Here is a 22,321-nt window from a genome sequence, read left to right on the forward strand (position 1 = left end):
GTAACAAGATGCATGATATCTGAGCAATGATGAAATAGAATTTTTGATGAATTATGTATCGGGATTTTCTCTTATAATTGAAAAAGATAAATGTTATCTGAATTATTGTTTACTGTTTGAATAAGTCTTTCTGTACGCATAGATTTCTCTTTTGATAAATCAACTGAATCATTTCAGAGACTGTCAGTTTGCACATGGTGTCATTGATCATTGTTTCAGATTGAAATCTAAAATTTATATGGTAATTCTAGGAGAAACTACAGTAAGCTGTGAGTATAAGAACGACATTGTATGAGGTATCGTATGGTTGCAGTTACCAAACTTCGTTGTTCAGGGATTGAGCTTTATGAGAAAATGATCCACAAGATTAATATCATCAGAGAAATTGAGTAGAGAATGAAAGTAATTCAATACATGTGACAACCCAAAATTGACCCTAGTCGGAATGTGGTTTCGGGACCACAAAACCGAGGCATAAAAATAATTAAAAATTTATTTTGATGCCTGTGATATGTGTTAAATTGTGTGTGACATTTTTGATGTTTCGATTTAGTGTTATAAATGCGAATTTCACTAGAAAGGACCTAGTAGTGAACTTTGAAAGTATGATGGGGAAATGTGTGATGACTAGTTGCTCATGCATGCAAAAATAAGGATTTGCATGTCAAATTTCCCCCAACATAAAGTGGCTGGCCATGGCAAGAGAGGATGGGCAAAACATGTCATGAAACATGTTTTGTTGGTGCATGAGGGAGAAATAATAAACAAAGGTGTATGGGTAAGAAAAGAATGGAAAAAAATGTGTGTGAGTGTGGTATTCCCCCCATTGCCGTGAGTTGTAGAGAAAGAAAGAAAATTTTGTTCATCCTTTCTTTGAGCCAAAACTAAGGAAGAAGGAGGATTTTTGCTTCATGCTTGGTTTGGAAGAGATCTAGAAGGAGATTTGGCTAAGTTTGCATCAAGATTAAGGTATGTATGAGGTTGTGTTAGGAGTTTCATGCATGTTTTGGTTGCTAACTTGATGAGCATGTTAGCCATGGCTCAAATCTTTGTTATGCCATGGAAATGGTATTTGGCCAAAGTTGTTATGGTGATAAAGCCATTGCATGCTAAGTGTAAAGCTTGATGATGATGCATGCAATGATGGATTGTCTACTCTTGAGTAAGATTTTGAGTTTTCTTTTGTTTAATCATGATTGAAGTTGAAAAGGAGCATGATTGTCATATTCGCCATGATGCATTCATAAGCATGGTTCATGCTTCTTGCATGTTAGTTAAAATTTGTGTTTTGGATGGCTATGGACACCTTGAAATTCGCCATGCTCATATATGTATATATATGTTTGCACATGATGTTTTGGTTATGAACTAAGTGATGAATATGTTGGTTTAAAGAAGAAGATGTTGAAGAATGATTGTGAAATCGCAAGCACATTCGCCTAGCACACATATGAGTGCTTGATGCTATATTATAAGTTTTGAGCTACAATATGCAAAGCATTAACTAGTAAAATGCATGCTGTTTTTGTGAGGTATTAAGTGCATAATTGGCCTCAACATGGACATGAATATTCGGCCTTGGGTAGCCTATTGAAGGCCTTAGCTTTTCCTTGATGCTCGAATGAATTGTATTGAATTGCTTGATGTAGTATAAAATGTGCATGACCATTGTGTATTCAAGCTAAAGGTTGGCCATATGACCATTTAAACCCCTTGTCATATTCGGCCATAAGCTAGCACAATGAGGTTTTAATAAATTGAATTTGTTTGAATTAGCTCAAGAGCTTAGAGGGCCACAATTGGACAAGGGGAAGGAAAAAGTGATCGAATAGCCGTAAAAGCCGCTTCGACAACATCCGAGGTAAGTCCTCAAGAAGTGACCCTACTTGAATTATGTGAAATGAAGTATGGATGTGTATTGATCATTGACTATGTGTGTATGAGTATTTGAATGATACCCGGGCTAAGTCCCGAAGGCGATTATGCTAGTGATTATAATTGTGTTTGAGCCTTAGTAACGAAAATGAAATATGTATGTCCAATGATTATTGATGTATGTGCATGAGAAATTGAATGATATCCGGCTAAGTCCCAAGATGTTAATGCTGGAAATTATATCCGGTTAAGACCAAGGCAATTGTGCTAGTGGCTACATCCGGCTAAGTCCCGAGGACATTTATGCTAGTAATTATATCCGGCTAAGACCAAGGCATTCGTATGAAGTCATTCTATCCGGCTAAGACCAAGGCATTTGTGCAAATCGTGATATCCGAGTTAAGTCCCGTAGGCCTTGGTGTGGGTTACCATAACGGGCTATGTCCCAAGGCGATTGAACGAGTAGCGATACCGGTTAAACTCGAAGGTATGTGATTTGAAAATTATAAGCTTGCTGGAAAATTTTAGCTAATGCACTTGTGAAATTTCCCAATGACAAGGTAAGTGTGGTGTGTGCTTATGCTAGGAGTAAGAGCGTATGAATATCCGCTCCTATGATGGAACGAGTTATCGGCCTTAACGAAGCCGTTATTTGTGTATGAACATAAGAGTTGGGATGGTGAAGTAAGTATGATTATGTGAACGTGTATTAATGAAATGATGCATTTGGCTATGTGAATGTATTGCTTTAATTAAAGCTGAATTTATTGCTTGAGACTTACTAAGCATAAATATGCTTACCCCGTTGCTTTGGCTCTCAGTTTTACAGATTTTGCTCGATGGCAATCGGATTCGGGATCATTAAGGTCAAGTCATCTACACTATCAAAGCCTCCATCTTGGTATAATTTTGGTTGGAATTTGAAATGGCATGTATAGGACTACCCCTTGTTGGTTCAATTATGTTGTGATGTATATGTGTACGGCCATGCGAAAATGGCTCGTAAAAGTAGAGTATGGACTTAGACCGTTTGTGGGTTGTATATATATATATATGGTGTCATGATGTGATTATGGATTGGAAATGGGAGTGTTGGTCACATGATCAGCCATTGGTATGGTTAAAATGATCATATATGAACCTTTGTATGGCAAGACTAGTTGGTTCATGGAGACTACAAAATAGGTAAGACCTACCTTAAAAACAGAAGCTGCCAGCTGCAGTGACGTGAATGTGAAAAATCACCAAAATTTGTAGGAATGGTATTAAATAGTGAATAAGCTATGTAAATGAACCTTGATGAGTCTATTTTCATATGAAAGAAACGAAATGGTCATAGGAGCTACATGTTAAGAGATATGAAAGCTATTGTGAGACAGGGCCAGAACGGTTTCTGGGTCCCCTGTCGCAACTTTAAAAATTTACTATAAATTATCCAGAAAGAATTAGGAGTCATGCCTTATATGTACAGATTCCATTTTGAGTCTAGTTTCATTAGAAACAAACGGCACCAGTATTAAAGCCCTGTACAGAGAGATATTCAAGTTATAACGCGCGAAGGTCAGAGCAGTCTATCCCTGTAACATGGGTGACTTTAACTAATAAACTGTACCAATTGGCCCGACCAAAATTCTAGAAATAAATCCATGGATGGATATATGAGTCTAAATTCAGGAAAATTTATGAAACCAGTTTCCGAGTTTTGAAACTCGAGATATGATTTTTAAGGCGACAGTGACGCAGTTTTCCAGCCTGACTGGAAATGTCAAATTGGTGGGCAAATATGTGGACTTGGCTTGTTAACCCCTCGTGTCCGACACCGGCAACGGTCTCGGGTTCGGGGTGTTACAATTTTATTGGTATCAGAGCCACGGTTTAGTCGATTCTAGGACTACCGTGATGTGTTTGGGGTCTAGCTATACATGCCATTAAATGATGAGTCGATAGTGTGGTGACTTCTGACAATTTGACTTTGTGTTTGTTTATAGTAATGGATCCCGATCCCAACCGAGCGATAGCTGATGATGTGGAGAGTGTGGTGCTGCTCCCAAGCAAGGGACAACGGCGGACTCTCAACCTATGACCAGCAATCTGAATGATGAGGCTAGGCAAGCCTTTTATAGTGTGATGAATGAATGGTATAACCAATACATTCGAACTAACATGGCTGTTCCACAACCTCCACTCCCGACAAATGCAACCCCCGCACCTACAATACCTCGTAATCGACCAAATAAGGTCAAGTAAGCCCCAATCGACAGAATTCAGTAAACATAGGGCCACCAATTCGGGCTATGGATAGCGACGGTGCCGAGCAAGCTGAATTTTGGTTGGATAACACTATCCGGTGCTCGATGAGCTATCTTGTACACCGATGAGTGCTTAAAGTGTACCATCTCCTTGCTACGTGAGTCCGCCTACTATTGGTGGAGTACTCGACTTCCTGCGGTACCTAGAGAGCAAGTGACTTGGGAATTCTTTCAAACCGAGTTCAAAAAGTATATCGATCGAGATTCATCGACCAAAAGCGAAGGGAATTCCTTGACCTTAAGCAAGGTTCTATGTCGATTCTCGACTACGAACGAAAATTTGTGAGGCTTAGCCAGACGCGAGAATGCATTTCGTCCAAGCCATTATGTAAAAACTTGAGGATGGGCTGAATGATGATATAAGGATGTTCGTTGGCATTCTCGAGATACGAGAGTTCGTAGTACTTGTTGAGCGAGCTTGTAAAGTCAAGAGCTTAGAAAGGAGAAACAAAAGTCGATGTGGGAACCGGAGAATTCGAAAGAGGTCCTCGGGAAAGTCTCTTCAACAAGCATCGAAGAGATTTTGAGATGATGCAAGCCGGTCTAGAGGCGTTTCGGGCTTTTCTAGACGAGGACGCGATCGACCCCCTGTGACCACACGAGTCACTTCGATCGCCAGTGGTGGAAATGATCGCCGAGAGAGGGTGGAGTGTCCACGTTGTGGCAAATGGCATTCGGGGAGCTGTTGGTTTCGTGATCGCTCCTGTTATAAGTGTGGGTCGGCCGACCACTTTATGAAGGATTGCCCGAGGATGCTTGAACAGAATGTAAGTCAGAGTGGAAACCCGGTGCTACCACTGCTCGAGGTAGGCCACCTAGGAATATGGGCAATGTTAGTGGCGGTCAGGGAGGATCTAGAGATGCTACCATCAGATCCGAGGCTCGGGCTCCTGCTAGGACTTATACCATACGCGCACGCGAGGATGCTGCCTCACCAGGTGTCATTACCGGTACTTTCACTCTTTTCAATACTAATGTGGTTGCTTTGGTTGACCCTGGTTCTACTCATTCTTATATATGTGAAACCTTAGCATCCAGTAAGACTTTGCCTATTGAGTCTACTGAATTTGTAATTCGGGTGTCGAACCCCTTGGGTCATTACGTGCTTGTCAACAAAGTGTGCAAGAAACGTCCCCTAGTGTTCCGAGGTTCTTGTTTTCCGGCGGACTTGATGCTTTTGCCGTTCGATGAATTCGACGTTATTCTTGGTTTGGATTGGTTGACCATGCACGATGCGGTTGTGAATTGCAAAAGCAAGACTATCGATTTGAGGTACGTGAATAATGAGATAATTCGGGTTGAGTCTACGGACTTAAAGGGGTTGCCACCGTAATATCAGCAATGTTGGCCCGAAAATATGTAAGAAAAGGGTGTGAAGCGTACCTTGCGTCGTGCTCGATGACAAGGAATCGAAAAGAAACCCGAATCTGTGCGTGGTTTGTGAATACCGGATGTTTTCCACAAGAATTGCCGGTTTACCACCGTTCGGAGATAGAGTTTGGCATCGAATTGGTACCGTACCACTCAATTTCGATAGCTCCGCACCATATGGCACCAACGGAATTAAAGGAGTTGAAAGCTCGGTTGCAAGAATTGGTGGATAGAGGTTTTGCTCGCCTTGAGTTGTTCGCCTTGGGTGCGCCGGTGTTGTTCGTGAAGAAGAAGGATGGAACCATACGGTACGTAGATCGACTATCGTCGACTTAATAAAGCGGCGATAAAAACAAATATCCGTTGCCACGTATCGATGACTTGTTCGATCAACTGAAGGGAGCCTCGGTGTTCTCGAAAATAGATTTGAGATCGGGCTATTACCAATTGCGAATCCGAGATTCTGGACGTACCCAAGACCGCCTTGAGCGAGATATGGTCACTATGAGTTCCTAGTGATGCCATTTGGGCTCACTAACGCCCTCGGTATTTATGGATTTAATGAATCGGATCTTGGACCATATTTGGATCAATTCGTAGTCGTGTTCATTGATGACATCTTGGTCTATTCAAGAAATGAGACCGAACATCTTGAACACCGCGGTTAGTCTTTGTAAATTTTACGGGATAAGCAATTATATGCTAAGTTCAGCAAGTGTGAGTTCGGTTAAGAGAGGTTAGCCGTGGGTCATGTGGTATCTCATCGGTATTCGAGTCGACCAATAAAATTTCAGCGATACTTAATTGGAAGCCTCAGAAATATTACCGAGGTTCAAGCTTTTGGGGCTTGCGGTTATTACCGACGATTTGTAAAGGTTTCTCAACGATAGCCACGCCGATGACGGCTTACTCCAAAAGGATGTTAAGTTCGGATGGACGGAGAAATGTCGAAAAGTTTCGATCAACTGAAAACTTATTTGACTGAAGCCCCAATTCTAGTGCAACCCGAATCTGGCAAAGAGTTTGTCATCTATAGTGATGCCTCCCTCCTTGGGTTAGGTTGCGTATTGATGCAAGAAGGTCGAGTTGTGGCCTATGCGTCGAGGCAATTAAAGCCACACGAGAAAAATTACCCGACCCGTGATCTCGAATTAGCTGCCATCGTATTCGCCTTAAAGATTTGGCGACATTACTTATTTGGTGAAAGGTGCCATGTGTACTCGGATCACAAAAGTCTCAAATATTTGATGACCCAAAGAGACTTAAATCTGCGACAAAGACGTTGGCTCGAGTGTTAAAGGATTATGAGTGGTCATTGACTATCACCCGAAAGGCGAATGTGGTTGCGGATGCCTTGAGTCGTAAATCATTATTCGCTTCGAGCGATGAACGTGCACTTGTCATTCGATCCGATAGTGTGTTAGTAGCTGAATTGAAAGCCAAACCACTATTGATACATCAAATTCGAGAAGCTCGTAAAGTCGACGACGAGTTGGTCGCAAAAAAAATTGAGTGTGTTCAACAAGGACTCGAATTTCAAATCGACGATGACGATTGTTTGAGGTTCGAAGTCGTCTGTGTGTTCCAAAGAATTCGGAACTCATTTCGATAATTCTGAATGAAGCCCATTGTAGCCGAATGGCAATCCACCCGGGGAGTACGAAGATGTGCAATGATTTGAAACGTCGGTTTTGGTGGCATGGTATGAAGCGAGACATCTCCGACTTTGTTTGAGATGTTTAATATGTCAACAAGGAAAGCGGAACATCGGTGCCTTCGAGATTACTTCACCAATCACGATACCCGAGTGGAAATGGGATCGAGTCACAATGGACTTTGTATCCGGACCGCCATTGTCAGCAAGTAAGAAGGATGCGGTTTGGGTCGTGGTAGATAGATTGACTAAGTCGGCCCACTTTGTCCCCGTCGTCTTGATTTTTCAATGGACAAATTAGCCGAATTGTACGTTTCTCAGTTGTGAGATTACACGGGTGCCTATTTCCATCGTGTCGGATAGAGATCCGAGATTTACCTCGCGATTTTGGAAAAAGTTGCAAGAAGCTTTGGGTACCAAGTTGCATTTCAGACCGCCTTTCACCCCCAAACCGATGGTCAATCCGAGCGGATAATTCGGATACTTGAGGATATGTTAAGATGTTGCGTCCTCGAGTTTAGTGGTTCATGGGAGCGGTATTTGCCGTTGATTGAATTCGCTTACAACAACAACTTTCAATCAAGTATTAAGATGGCACCTACGAGGCCTTGTACGGTCGTAAATGCCGTACACCATTGTTTTGACCGAGCTTGGTGAAAGCAAGATTTTCGGTGGATTTGATTAGGGATGCTGAATAGAAAGTGAAAGTAATCCGTGAAAGTCTGAAGATAGCCTCCGATCGTCAGAAGTCGTACGCGGATCTGAAGCGTAAGGATATCGAGTATCAGGTGGGTGATAAAGTGTTTCTCAAGGTATCGCCTTGGAAAAAGATACTCAGGTTCGGCCGTAAGGGCAAGTTGAGCCCGAGGTTCATTGGGCCATATGAGATATCCGAGCGAGTCGGTCCAGTGGCATATCGTTTGATTTTGCCCCCTGAACTCAAATTTCACGTTTCGATGCTTCGACGCTATAGATTTGATTCATCGCACATGATTAGTCCATCAGAAATTGAAATTCAAGCTAATATGAGTTATGAGGAAGAACCGATTCGTATCCTATCACGAGAAGTGAAAGAGTTGCGAAACAAGCGGGTTCCGCTAGTGAAAGTGTTATGGCTCAAGCACGGGATAGAAGAAGCTACTTGGGAGACCGAGAACTCTATGAAAGAGCGATATCCAAACCTATTTACCGGTAAGATTTTCGGGGACGAAAATTTCTTAAGTGGGGGAGAGTTGTGACAACCCAAAATTGACCCTAGTCGGAATGTGGTTTCGGGACCACAAAACCGAGGCATAAAAATAATTAAAAATTTATTTTGATGCCTGTGATATGTGTTAAATTGTGTGTGACATTTTTGATGTTTCGATTTAGTGTTATAAATGCGAATTTCACTAGAAAGGACCTAGTAGTGAACTTTGAAAGTATGATGGGGAAATGTGTGATGACTAGTTGCTCATGCATGCAAAAATAAGGGATTTGCATGTCAAATTTCCCCCCCAACATAAAGTGGCTGGCCATGGCAAGAGAGGATGGGCAAAACATGTCATGAAACATGTTTTGTTGGTGCATGAGGGAGAAATAATAAACAAAGGTGTATGGGTAAGAAAAGAATGGAAAAAAATGTGTGTGAGTGTGGTATTCCCCCATTGCCGTGAGTTGTAGAGAAAGAAAGAAAAATTTTGTTCATCCTTTCTTTGAGCCAAAACTAAGGAAGAAGGAGGATTTTTGCTTCATGCTTGGTTTGGAAGAGATCTAGAAGGAGATTTGGCTAAGTTTGCATCAAGATTAAGGTATGTATGAGGTTGTGTTAGGAGTTTCATGCATGTTTTGGTTGCTAACTTGATGAGCATGTTAGCCATGGCTCAAATCTTTGTTATGCCATGGAAATGGTATTTGGCCAAAGTTGTTATGGTGATAAAGCCATTGCATGCTAAGTGTAAAGCTTGATGATGATGCATGCAATGATGGATTGTCTACTCTTGAGTAAGATTTTGAGTTTTCTTTTGTTTAATCATGATTGAAGTTGAAAAGGAGCATGATTGTCATATTCGCCATGATGCATTCATAAGCATGGTTCATGCTTCTTGCATGTTAGTTAAAATTTGTGTTTTGGATGGCTATGGACACCTTGAAATTCGCCATGCTCATATATGTATATATATGTTTGCACATGATGTTTTGGTTATGAACTAAGTGATGAATATGTTGGTTTAAAGAAGAAGATGTTGAAGAATGATTGTGAAATCGCAAGCACATTCGCCTAGCACACATATGAGTGCTTGATGCTATATTATAAGTTTTGAGCTACAATATGCAAAGCATTAACTAGTAAAATGCATGCTGTTTTGTGAGGTATTAAGTGCATAATTGGCCTCAACATGGACATGAATATTCGCCTTGGGTAGCCTATTGAAGGCCTTAGCTTTTCCTTGATGCTCGAATGAATTGTATTGAATTGCTTGATGTAGTATAAAATGTGCATGACCATTGTGTATTCAAGCTAAAGGTTGGCCATATGACCATTTAAACCCCTTGTCATATTCGCCATAAGCTAGCACAATGAGGTTTTAATAAATTGAATTTGTTTGAATTAGCTCAAGAGCTTAGAGGGCCACAATTGGACAAGGGAAGGAAAAAGTGATCGAATAGCCGTAAAAGCCGTTCGACAACATCCGAGGTAAGTCCTCAAGAAGTGACCCTACTTGAATTATGTGAAATGAAGTATGGATGTGTATTGATCATTGACTATGTGTGTATGAGTATTTGAATGATACCCGGCTAAGTCCCAAGGCGATTATGCTAGTGATTATAATTGTGTTTGAGCCTTAGTAACGAAAATGAAATATGTATGTCCAATGATTATTGATGTATGTGCGCATGAGAAATTGAATGATATCCGGCTAAGTCCCAAGATGTTAATGCTGGAAATTATATCCGGTTAAGACCAAGGCAATTGTGCTAGTGGCTACATCCGGCTAAGTCCCGAGGACATTTATGCTAGTAATTATATCCGGCTAAGACCAAGGCATTCGTGCGAAGTCATTCTATCCGGCTAAGACCAAAGGCATTTGTGCAAATCGTGATATCCGAGTTAAGTCCGTGAGGCCTTGGTGCGGGTTACCATAACCGGCTATGTCCCAAGGCGATTGAACGAGTAGCGATACCGGTTAAACTCGAAGGTATGTGATTTGAAAATTATAAGCTTGCTGGAAAATTTTAGCTAATGCACTTGTGAAATTTCCCAATGACAAGGTAAGTGTGGTGTGTGCTTTGCGCGCTAGGAGTAAGAGCGTATGAATATCCGCTCCTATGATGGAACGAGTTATCGGCCTTAACGAAGCCGTTATTTGTGTATGAACATAAGAGTTGGGATGGTGAAGTAAGTATGATTATGTGAACGTGTATTAATGAAATGATGCATTTGGCTATGTGAATGTATTGCTTTAATTAAAGCTGAATTTATTGCTTGAGACTTACTAAGCATAAATATGCTTACCCGTTGCTTTGGCTCTCGGTTTCTGATTTTGCTCGATGGCAATCGGATTCGGGATCATTAAGGTCAAGTCATCTACACTATCAAAGCCTCCATCTTGGTATAATTTTGGTTGGAATTTGAAATGGCATGTATAGGACTACCCTTGTTGGTTCAATTATGTTGTGATGTATATGTGTACGGCCATGCGAAAATGGCTCGTAAAAGTAGAGTATGGACTTAGACCGTTTGTGGGTTGTATATATATATATATGGTGTCATGATGTGATTATGGATTGGAAATGGGAGTGTTGGTCACATGATCAGCCATTGGTATGGTTAAAATGATCATATATGAACCTTTGTATGGCAAGACTAGTTGGTTCATGGAGACTACAAAATAGGTAAGACCTACCTTAAAAACAGAAGCTGCCAGCTGCAGTGACGTGAATGTGAAAAATCACCAAAATTTGTAGGAATGGTATTAAATAGTGAATAAGCTATGTAAATGAACCTTGATGAGTCTATTTTCATATGGAAGAAACGAAATGGTCATAGGAGCTACATGTTAAGAGATATGAAAGCTATTGTGAGACAGGGCCAGAACGGTTTCTGGGTCCCCTGTCGCAACTTTAAAATTTACTATAAATTATCCAGAAAGAATTAGGAGTCATGCCTTATATGTACAGATTCCATTTTGAGTCTAGTTTCATTAGAAACAAACGGCACCAGTATTAAAGCCCTGTACAGAGAGATATTCAAGTTATAACGCGCGAAGGTCAGAGCAGTCTATCCCTGTAACATGGGTGACTTTAACTAATAAACTGTACCAATTGGCCCGACCAAAAATTCTAGAAATAAATCCATGGATGGATATATGAGTCTAAATTCAGGGAAAATTTGCGAAACCAGTTTCCGAGTTTTGAAACTCGAGATATGATTTTTAAGGCGACAGTGACGCAGTTTTCCAGCCTGACTGGAAATGTCAAATTGGTGGGCAAATATGTGGACTTGGCTTGTTAACCCCTCGTGTCCGACACCGGCAACGGTCTCGGGTTCGGGGTGTTACAATACAGTTATAAGTAGTTCCAGCATGATATGATGTATAATGGAAGACAGAACAGAATCTTAGTTGTAAGATTAAAGGGATATGAAATCTGAAGCTATGTGTAAATTTGAAATATACTGTGCGGAAGCAAATCCTTAATCTGAAGCTATGTGTAAATAAGAACAGTAGTTTTGAAACCACAAATCTGAGGTCGTAAAATTATGTTAATATTATTTTTCGTGCTTATTATATGTGAATCGATATGTGTGGAAATTTGGTGTGATATTTTTATCATTTAAGTGGTTAATTTGAGAAAAAGGACTAAATCGCATATCTTGTAAAAGTTAAGTTCTACTTGCAAAAGTGTGAAATTGTCATGGTTTAATAAAGTTAAGGTACTTATGTTGATATTAACCTATTTTTATGATAGTGAGAGTTAGTGGCATGGCATTTTGAGTAGTTTTTAATGGAATTAAAGGTTAAAAATGGAAATTGATTAATAAATGTTATATTAAATAAAACAAAGCATAAAAACTATGGATGTTCATCCTATTTGGCTGAAAATACAAATTTAAAAGAAAGAAAAAGAGACTTAAGCGTTCGACACTAATCTTGGAGAATTGAGGTATGATTTTTGATTCGTTTTTGATAATTTTAATGTTTTTGAGATCGTTGCTTCGAATACTAGCTGACCCATGCTTGAATTTTTGAATTGGTTATGTATTTTGTGATTTTCCATTGATGAGAGCTTGTTGTTTTTATGGTTTGATGATGAAAAATAATTATATGTTGATAGATTATCTTGTTTAATTAAGTGATTTTTAGTAAAAATGCCTATTTGGGATTAAATTGTGAATTTTGTAAATTGAGAGATTAAAATGTGAAATGAATGAAATAAATGGGTTGCTAGGAACATAAGTAATATTCGGCCAAACATAGGTTTGTGGAAATTTTGAGTAATTTGTATTATTTTGAAATAGGGACTAAATTGAAAAAATGTAAAATGTTAGGGGCTAAAGTGAAAATTTTCCATTTATGTGTTTTTGAATGAAATTGAATGAAATTGAATGAAAATGTTATTAAACAAGCCACATTTGTATTGAATTAGATCAAGAAAAGTGGAAATTGGATCTGGATCGGGGAAAGTCGAAAATTATTAAATAGTCATTCCGGTCTGTTCACGTCTGTATGAGGTAAGTCACAAGTAAATAAATGTTGTTAAATTGAAATGTAAATGTATTATATGTGCCAAATTAATTTGTATTTATATGTATACGACCGAATAGAATTAAGCAATTGATGACTTATTTTAAGCATGAGTTGATTTAATTATGCAGTTGAAAGTCTTAATCAAACTTTAAGAATTGTACAGAATACTGGCATCGATTAGAGATTACGTATAAGACCATGCCTGAGACATTGGCATCGTATTTAATTTTATGTAAGACCACGTCTGGGAAGTTGGCATCGACTTGAGATTTATGTGTAAGATCACGTCTGGGATGTTGGCATCGATTTGAGATATCGTGTAAGACAGTGTCTGGGACACTGGCATCAACTAGAGATTACGTATAAGACCATGTATAGGACATTGGCATCATCGTATATGATTTCGTGTAAGACCCTATCTGGGACAATGACATCGATAATTGATTACATGTAAGACCACATCTGGGTCGCTGGCATTGTATGAGCTTTTAGAGTTATCCGAGTAGCCTTATTTAATTCTGAATGGGTCAATGGGCATTCTAAGAAATAATGAGTATATAAATGTGCATCCGATTTAAGTATGTTGCAATGTTGATGAGGTTGAGTAATGAAAGTAAGTATGATTATGATCAGGTGATATATGATCTATGTAAAAGTGAGAGGTGGTAATAGTGATAATAAATTATATGAGAAACGTGTAATGGAAATTGTATCTTGCCATATATGATTCAGGTAAGTATGTTTCGATTATGCAATTCAGAAATGAAAAGTAAATATGTTTCAAATGACGATATGTGAAATATATGACTTCGAATGATATGAATGCATACAAATGAATGAAGTGTCATATATGTTTGTTATATGAATTGTGGTCCTATGCTTTGAGCATGGGAGATTATGAAACAAGAAACATGGTTTTAGAAATAGAAAGTAGTATATATGTAAAAGATTATATGTGATTTATAAGAAAATGAAATGTGAATATGAGCTCTATGTAACAGTCCGATTTAGACCCTAGTCGGAACAGTGGTTTCGAGACCACTTAACAGATTCTGAAAAATATTTTAATATTATTTTCTGTGTCTGTGATATGTGAATTTTTATCTGCGAAGTTTCTGTGATTTAATTTGTCTGTTTCTGTACTTAATTATGAAAAAGGATTTAATCGCATAAAAGGTGAAATTAGCATGCTACATGTTTAATGTATGTTTTTGAAATGGCTTTGGACTAATAGGTCCTTATGTGGTTATTTGACCATGTAATGTATTAGATGAATTTGTTGGAAATTAGTAAATGGTTTATTAATGTTTAAATGCAAGGGTATTTTAGTAAAAGGGTTAATATATGTTGTTTAATAAAAACAAAACATAAATGGCCATGCAAAATTTACCTCTTGGCCAATTATGAAGGAGTAAAACAAAGCGATTGAAGCATTTTTAGATTCAACACTTGCATGCTTAAATTGTAAGTTCATTTGAGTTCGGTTTTTTATAATTTCTACGTTTCTGTGATCATTGCTTCGTGTTCTTCAAAACCCATGTCTGAATTTTTGTTTGTGTTGAAGATTATGAAACGTGCATGTTTTTTTATGGATTATGAAAGATATATGTGAGATTATCATGCTTTGTTCTTAAATTTTTGATGAAATAGAGCTATTTGGGTTAATTTGTGAAAATGAGGTTTTGAAGGACTAAATTGTGAATTAAATATGTTATTTGGGCTTGTATAAAAGCTATGTATATTCGGCCAAGCTATAGTCGTGGTGAATTTTGTATATTTGTGATTTTGTGAAAAATAGACTAAATTTTCAAAGTGTGAAAATGTAAGGACTAAAATGCAAAGTGCCCTAAATATGTGTTCATGGATTATTTTGAATGAAATGAATGATTGAATGTTGAATTTGAATTGTTTTAGATCAAGAACAATGAAAATCAGACTTAGATCGAGGGAAGTCCAAAATAGTCAAATAGTCGACTCGTTTCCGTCTGAAATTCATACGAGGTAAGTCAAATTACAATTATGTGGTAAATCGACTAAATTTTGTGCATACAAACTGTAATTTGTATTGGACATCCTTGAGAGCCTGATGAATAAATTTCTAGTAAACTCCAATAATATGCTAATATCTGAAAAGCTCTGTATGTTTCTAAAAGAACGTTGACATTCATCTGAGATATTGTGTAAGACCGTGTCTGGGACACAGGCCTTGATTTGAGATTTACGTGTAAGACCATGTCTGGGACATAGGCATCGTATTTGATTTCATGTAAGACCCTGACTAGGACAGAGGCATCGATACTGAATTACATGTAAGACCATGTCCAGGGGGTCGGCATTGTACCTGTTTATGAGTATTTGTATCATTTCTGAACCGTATGATAATAGAGTACAATATATGGGAATGAATATATGAAATGTATAATCTATACAGGTACGTTTGTATCGTACTAAATTTTTGAATTTGAAAGACTCTGTTTCTGTGAAATAATGAATACGAAGTTTGTATGAAATCATGGAAATGAAACATGACATGTATACAAGCAAATGAGCATGGTTAGGCTCATGAACTATTCTGTGAAATGGCTATGAATTCTTGCTGTTGATTTGTACTTTATATGCTTTAATAGTTAAACCAATTGTATTTAGCTTACTAAGCTTTTTGTAGCTTACTCTGTGTGATTTCTGTCTGTTTTACAGTTATCGTAGCTACTGAAGGCTCCGGGATAGTCGAGGATTGTCACTATACTATCGAACTCATTTAGTACTTTTGAAAGTGTAAATATTTTTAAGTATGGCATGTATAGGCTAGAATGTCTATGTATTAAGCTTTGATATGTATATATGTTATGCCATGAGAGTTGGCTAGCAAATGGTATGTTTATGCTTAGTTTTGGTAAATGGTTTGTGATGCCAAATTGTGTATGCTTATAATGGTTATATGGCCTTGTATGTGGTTGTCATTTTGAAATATGCCAAGTTGAGGAAATGGTAAGTTTAAGCATGTTTTGAGTATGGAATTGGCTGAAAATTTTAGTATAAATGTTGTTTAATATTGCTTGTAGGAATGACCCAAAAAAGGGTGGCAAGTTGGCTTAAACCAAGCTTGCATTGTGCCACACGGTCAGTGAACACGGGCGTGCCTTGTGGCCGTGTATGCAAAGCAGTAACCTCTTAAGACCACACGGTTAAGACAAATGGGTGTGTCTATGGCCGTGGGCTTAAGTCAGTAGCTAGCTAAGTATCACACTGCCATGGCAAACAAACGTGTCTATTGGCCGTGTGTAAAAGTCAGTATATAGACTCTATTTTGGCACGGCTGGACCTCATGGGCGTGTCTGGTGCCCTTGTAAGGCACACGGCCTGATCACACGGGCGTGTGACCTCAACAAAGTTGAAATTTTTTTCTAAGTTCTGAAAATTCTAAATGTGTTCGATTTAGTCCCGACCTTTTCTAAAGTATGTATTAGGTCTTGGAAACCTCTATAACGGATGAATTGTTGAATTGCTTATGCATTAATATTATGTGATATTCGTGATTCTGTATTGATCTGTGATGTTCTATCTGTCTGGTAATGCCCCTTACCTATTTCGATGACGGGTACGGGATAGGGGTGTTACATTTTATCAGTATCAGAGCTATGGTTTAGTCGGTTCTAGGACTACCGTAGCGTATGTGAGTCTAGCTATACATGCCATATATCTGAAACTACGATAGTGTGGTGAATCCTGACATTGAAATGTGCTTTTATATAACAAATGGATTCCGATAGAGCTGTAGCTGACGATGTTGAAAGCAATGCGCCTACTCCCGCGCAAGGGACGGTGCAAGCTAATTCTCGACTGGCTACGAGCAGTCGTGATGGTGAGGCTAAACAAGCCTTCTATCAAATGATGAATGATTGGTTCACCCAATACATTAAAACCAATCCGGCTATACAAAAACCTCCACCCCCGGTTAATCCTTCTCAAATTCCTGTTATGCCCTCAGTGAATCCGGTTCAGTTAAGTAGACCACCAGTTGATAAGATTTGAAAGTATGGGGCTAAAGAGTTCTGAGCTACAACGAATGATGATGCTAAAAGAGTCGAATTCTGGTTAGAGAATACAATACAAGTGTTTGATGAAATGTCTCTGAATCCTGAGGAATGTGTAAAATGTGCCGTTTCACTTTTGAGAGATACGGCGTACCATTGGTGGAAAACTTTAATATCAGTGGTTCCGAGTGAACGGGTTACTTGGGATTTCTTCCAAGCTGAATTTCGGAAGAAATATATTAGTCTAAGATTCATCGATTAGAAACGTAAAGAGTTTCTTGAGCTTAAACAAGGTCGTATGTCTGTTACTGAATATAAACATGAACTTGTGAGATTGAGTCAGTATGCTTGGGAATGTGTATCAAATGAAGCAATAATGTGAAAAAGGTTTGAAGATGGATTAAACGAAGATATCCATCTGTTAGTTGGGATTTTGGAGATTAAAGAAATGGTAGTACTCGTTGAGCGAGCTTGTAAAGCTGAAGAATTAAGTAAAGAGAAAAGAAAAGATGATTCTGAAGTTAGAGATGTTAGAAAGAGATCTTCGAGTAGATAATTTCAGTCTGTGTCCAAGAAATTTCGAGATGATCATAGCCGTTCAAAGGCTGATATAGGACATTCGATTCGAGATCGAGCTAGATCGCATTCGAATTTTAGAGCTCATGCTACTTCTGTTGCAGGTGTCAGGAATGTCCAATCTCAGAAACCTGAATGTAAACACTATGGTAAAAGACATCTGGGAAATTGTAGATTGAATGATCGAGCCTGTTTTCGATGTGACACCCCTAATTTGACCCTAGTCGAAAAGTGGTTTCGGGACCACAAAATCGAGTCATAAAAATAATTAGCCGTCATATTTTATGACTATTATATGTGAATACGAATGTGTGAAAGTTTTAAGCTTTGATTTAGTAAATTGCATGTGAATTTAGTCAATAGGACTTATGTGTGTCACTTTTGAAATGTGATAGGTCAAAACATAAGGATCTATTAGTGCATGAAATAAAAAGGGTGGACTTGCATGTCAATTTCCCCCCTAATTAGTAGTGGCCGGCCATGAGCATGAGAGTGGACAAAATGTTATGGGGTGAAACATGTTGGAAACATGTTGTGTTAGTGTGTTATGGGAGAAAGAATAAAATAAAGGGTTAGTAATAAAGAAATGAAAAGGGAGGGGTGATGTAACACCCCAAACCCGTGACCGTCACCGGATTCGACCACGAGGTGTTACCGGGCTTACTTCCCTTATTTCCCTCTTGGAAATTATGAAATTTTTGTTTCAGGCAGGCTAGCTAACTGCGTCACTGTTACCTTAAAAATCATATCTCGAGTTCCAGAACTCGAAAACCAATTCCGTAAATTTTCCTTGAAACTATACTCATATATCCATCCATGGATTTATTTCTAGAATTTTTGGTCGGGCCAATTGGTACAGTTTATTAGTTAAAGTCACCCATGTTACAGGGGTCGACTACACTGACGTTTGTGCGTTACAACTTGAATATCTCTCTGTAAAGGGCTTTAATACTAGTGCTGTTTGTTTCTAATGAAACTAGACTCAAAATGGAATCTAGACATGTAAGGAATGACTTCTAATTCTTTCTGGATAATTTATAGTAAATTTTCAAAGTCGAGACAGGGGATCCAGAAACCGTTCTGGCCCTGTCTCATGAGAACTTTAATATCTCTCAGTATACTGCTCATATGGTCGTTTCGTTTTGTCCATATGAAAATAGATTCATCAAGGTTCAATTTCATAATTTATTCACTATTTAATTCTACTTCTACTATTTTTAGTGATTTTTCAATCTCATATCACTGCTGCTGTCCGCAACAGTTACTGCAGTAGACTATGCCAATTTCATGAATCTTTCCTTGACCTTACTAATCATCCATCATACATGACACAAATTATGGCCACCTTATCAAAATTAAAGTTTCTAAGACTCGTGGCTATAGGTTCTAGCATCCCACTCAACGACCACATAGGCCATTTTCCCATGGCTTAAAGTTTACAACCCATAATTCAACAAAACATAATAGCCTATACATGCCAAATGTTCTCCTAGTTCAACTACGAAGACAATACCAAAAGATTTCCAGCCGGTGTGATGACTTCAATGACGGTTCCGAGCACGCAAACAATACGAGTCCAAGAGACCTAAAAGGGGTGACAAGAAAACACCGAGTGAGTTTATAACTCAGTAAGTCATAAGCATTCAACCACCATCCATTAATAAAGTTATCACAACATGAAACAATAAACGAGGCTAGGTACTCATCCATACCGAAACTATACCATAATTCCTCGGACCTTTCGGTTCAATCTCATACCAAGTCATACATCCACATTTCATATTCTACACGATAAGATATTTGAGGCATTTTCACACACTAACTCATTTTCACCACAATCACACAATTGCAATCATCACATAGATTTAAAGCTTACCAAGCTCAACCCCGAGCATGAACATATTGCCTATTCGTCATGAGCTCAAGGTACTTACCCGATCCGCTGTCCGGGATTAACTCGATAATGTCGCACACTCAGTGCCAATTGTAATGCAAGAGCATATAGTGAATCCGCACACTTAGTGCTATAAAATCAGCTCGCACACATAGTGCTATATAATCAAATTCGCACACTTAGTGCTGTACAATTTTAAACCCGCACACGTAGTGCCAATCTTGTCACTGTGTCCATTTATACCCGCACACTTAGTGCCAATCTTGTCACCGTGTCCATTTATACCCGCACACTTAGTGCCGAGACCAATACTTTATGCAATTTACCACCTTTATACATTCAACGATGGCATCATTCCATACACATACATTTCCATTTACACATCAATTCATTAAACACAATTGCATATATATTATGATCATTTAAATCAATACCAAATATATGCTTAATGACTTACCTCGGATGTTGTCGAATGTCTTCAACGGCTATTCAATTACTTTTCTTTCCCTTGTCCAACTTCGATCCTCTAAGCTCTTGGGCTAATTCAAACAAATTTATCTTATTAAAGTCCCATCATGCTAGCTTATGGCGAATACCCATATCAAATAAGCAATTTACCTTAACTCGTAACCCACATAGCCAAGTTACACATATAACCCTTATGACCGAATATGAATATCACCAAAATCTCTATGACTTAACCTTCAGCCTTCATAGCGAATATATATATAGCTTATCAAATAGACATTTATTCACCTTCCCTTAACACATATTAATCAATTAGTCCATGCATTATCCCTTGACACACCCGGTCATTAAAGCAATAACCTATTAACATCCAAGCATATTATACTAAAATTTCTTCTAAGGCGAATTCATGTACCATCCTTAATACTCATACAATTATTTTATTTTAAATAATTTACACACACCATTTACCTAACATCAATTAACTAGACACTTTAAGGATTTCTTCTTTGACTATACACACATTCGGCAACTATCCATACACACACAAGCCGATTTTTTTCCTATCACCCAAACCATCTACATGAACACTTAACTAACTCAAACTTCACCCATCCACAAAAACTCATTACAACACAAAGACAACAATCCTTTTCCTCAATTTCTTCCATGGCCGATTACCCAATATTACCACACAACCAAGATTTTGACATGGCTAAGTAGGAAATTTTAGTAGCTAGCTTAAAGTATGCTAACCTTTCAAGAACTAACATGAACTCACTTACCTTAATTCAAGCTCAAGGGTGACCAAACCTTCTCTTGCTTTCTTCTTCAATTCGGCCAAGCATGTTCAAAGATGAACACTTTTTTTTCTTTTCTTTGTTCACTTCACGGCAAATGGGGGAGGCATCCACACACTTTTTTTGCTATCATCATTTTCCTTTTTTCCCTTTCTTTATTACTAGCTTTTATTCTATTGTTTTCTACATACCCCACTAACATAACATGTTGGAAACATGTTTCCTTGCCCATAATTTTGTCATGGTAGGCCACTATCCTTGTCAAATGGATTATTTGACATGCAACTCCATTTATTTTACTTCATTCCTTTATTAACCTCTTAAAATTAGCCACATATAATTGAATCCTTTCACATGAGTCCCTTTTCTTTCAATTCACATTCAAATTAACTAAATCAAAGAATTAAAAATTCACACATGCATTTTCACATATTTAGACAGTAACTATCATACTCAAATGATTTAGTGACTCGGTTTAGCGGTCCCGAAACCGCTTTTCGACTAAGGTCACTTTAGGGATGTCACAGATGATGAGAACAAAGTTGTCTCATCCAAGTCCCCCCCCATTGCCGTGACTTGAGAAGGAAAGAAAAGAAGAAATCGGTTCTTCTTGGCCGAAATGAAAAGAGGAAGAAAGGAATGAAGCTAGAAAGGAGAGGGCAGCTGCATGTAGTGGAAAACCATGAAATTTGTTTGCTTAGAAGTTAAAATTTTCAAGTAGAAGGGTAACTCTTCTAAACTCTCCCTTGCCCATAGCTTTTCGTTGACAAATTCTGGTTGCATTGTTGATTTGAGCTTGACGAATATGTGGGAGAAGAGAAGATTTTCTTTTCTAGTTGCAAATGTTGCATGTCTAGTAGATGAAGAGTTTCTCACTTGTGTTAAAAGAATTTAGTGAATGCTTGTGTTGTTATAATCCATTTTTGTAACTTTGGGGTTGATTGTATTTAGCTAACAAGGTAGGAGAAGGTTGTAGTAGAAAAGGGAAAGAGCAAATTGATTAGGTAGAATCGGTGTTGGGAACCTTAGTGAGCTTTCCTTGAACTTTTATTCTCTTGTGTTTGACGATTGTTGAAAATGTTAAATCATTGTCCGAATTTTACCTTGTTGGTATTGTTCATTGCTGCCCTGCTTATGCTATCTGATTGTGGTATTGATGCTGTTTGAATATTGTGTTGTTAATGACGTTCGATAGTGGTGTATTTATGTTGTTTTAAGGACTGTTGTTTAGTGTTTTAATGCAGCAAAAAATTGTTGTTTAGACGGCAATTAATGTTATCTAAGTGATTGTAAATTTATGTTAATAATGGTTGAAGTTGTTAATGAACAAATGATATATAAATGAGCTATTTAGATGTTAAAGAATGTTGTCTAAATGGATGAAGACTATGATGTCTAAAACTGCTATTAATTGTTTTACAAGCTGAAATTTAAGGGGATTGAATGCCGAAATTAATTGTACATGAAGGTTAAAGTTTTTGTATCCGATGCTTCAATCCAAGCTGAGTGATGGTGTTCGAAAGTGCTCTGCGGCTTTAGCTTAAGAGCAAAGAGGATCAAAGTCGGATAGGGGAAAAAGAGAATGTAAACGAATAGCCGTGGATACCTAAT

General features: G+C 38.2%; 1 pseudogene; it reads right to left on the minus strand.

Annotated features, from left to right (window-relative positions):
- LOC128284244 (polygalacturonase-like) overlaps positions 1-22,321 on the minus strand; it is a 78,975-nt pseudogene that overhangs the window by 33,580 nt on the left and 23,074 nt on the right.

This window comes from Gossypium arboreum, chromosome 2 (assembly GCF_025698485.1).
Source record: "Gossypium arboreum isolate Shixiya-1 chromosome 2, ASM2569848v2, whole genome shotgun sequence".
Classification (NCBI taxonomy): Eukaryota; Viridiplantae; Streptophyta; class Magnoliopsida; order Malvales; family Malvaceae; genus Gossypium; species Gossypium arboreum.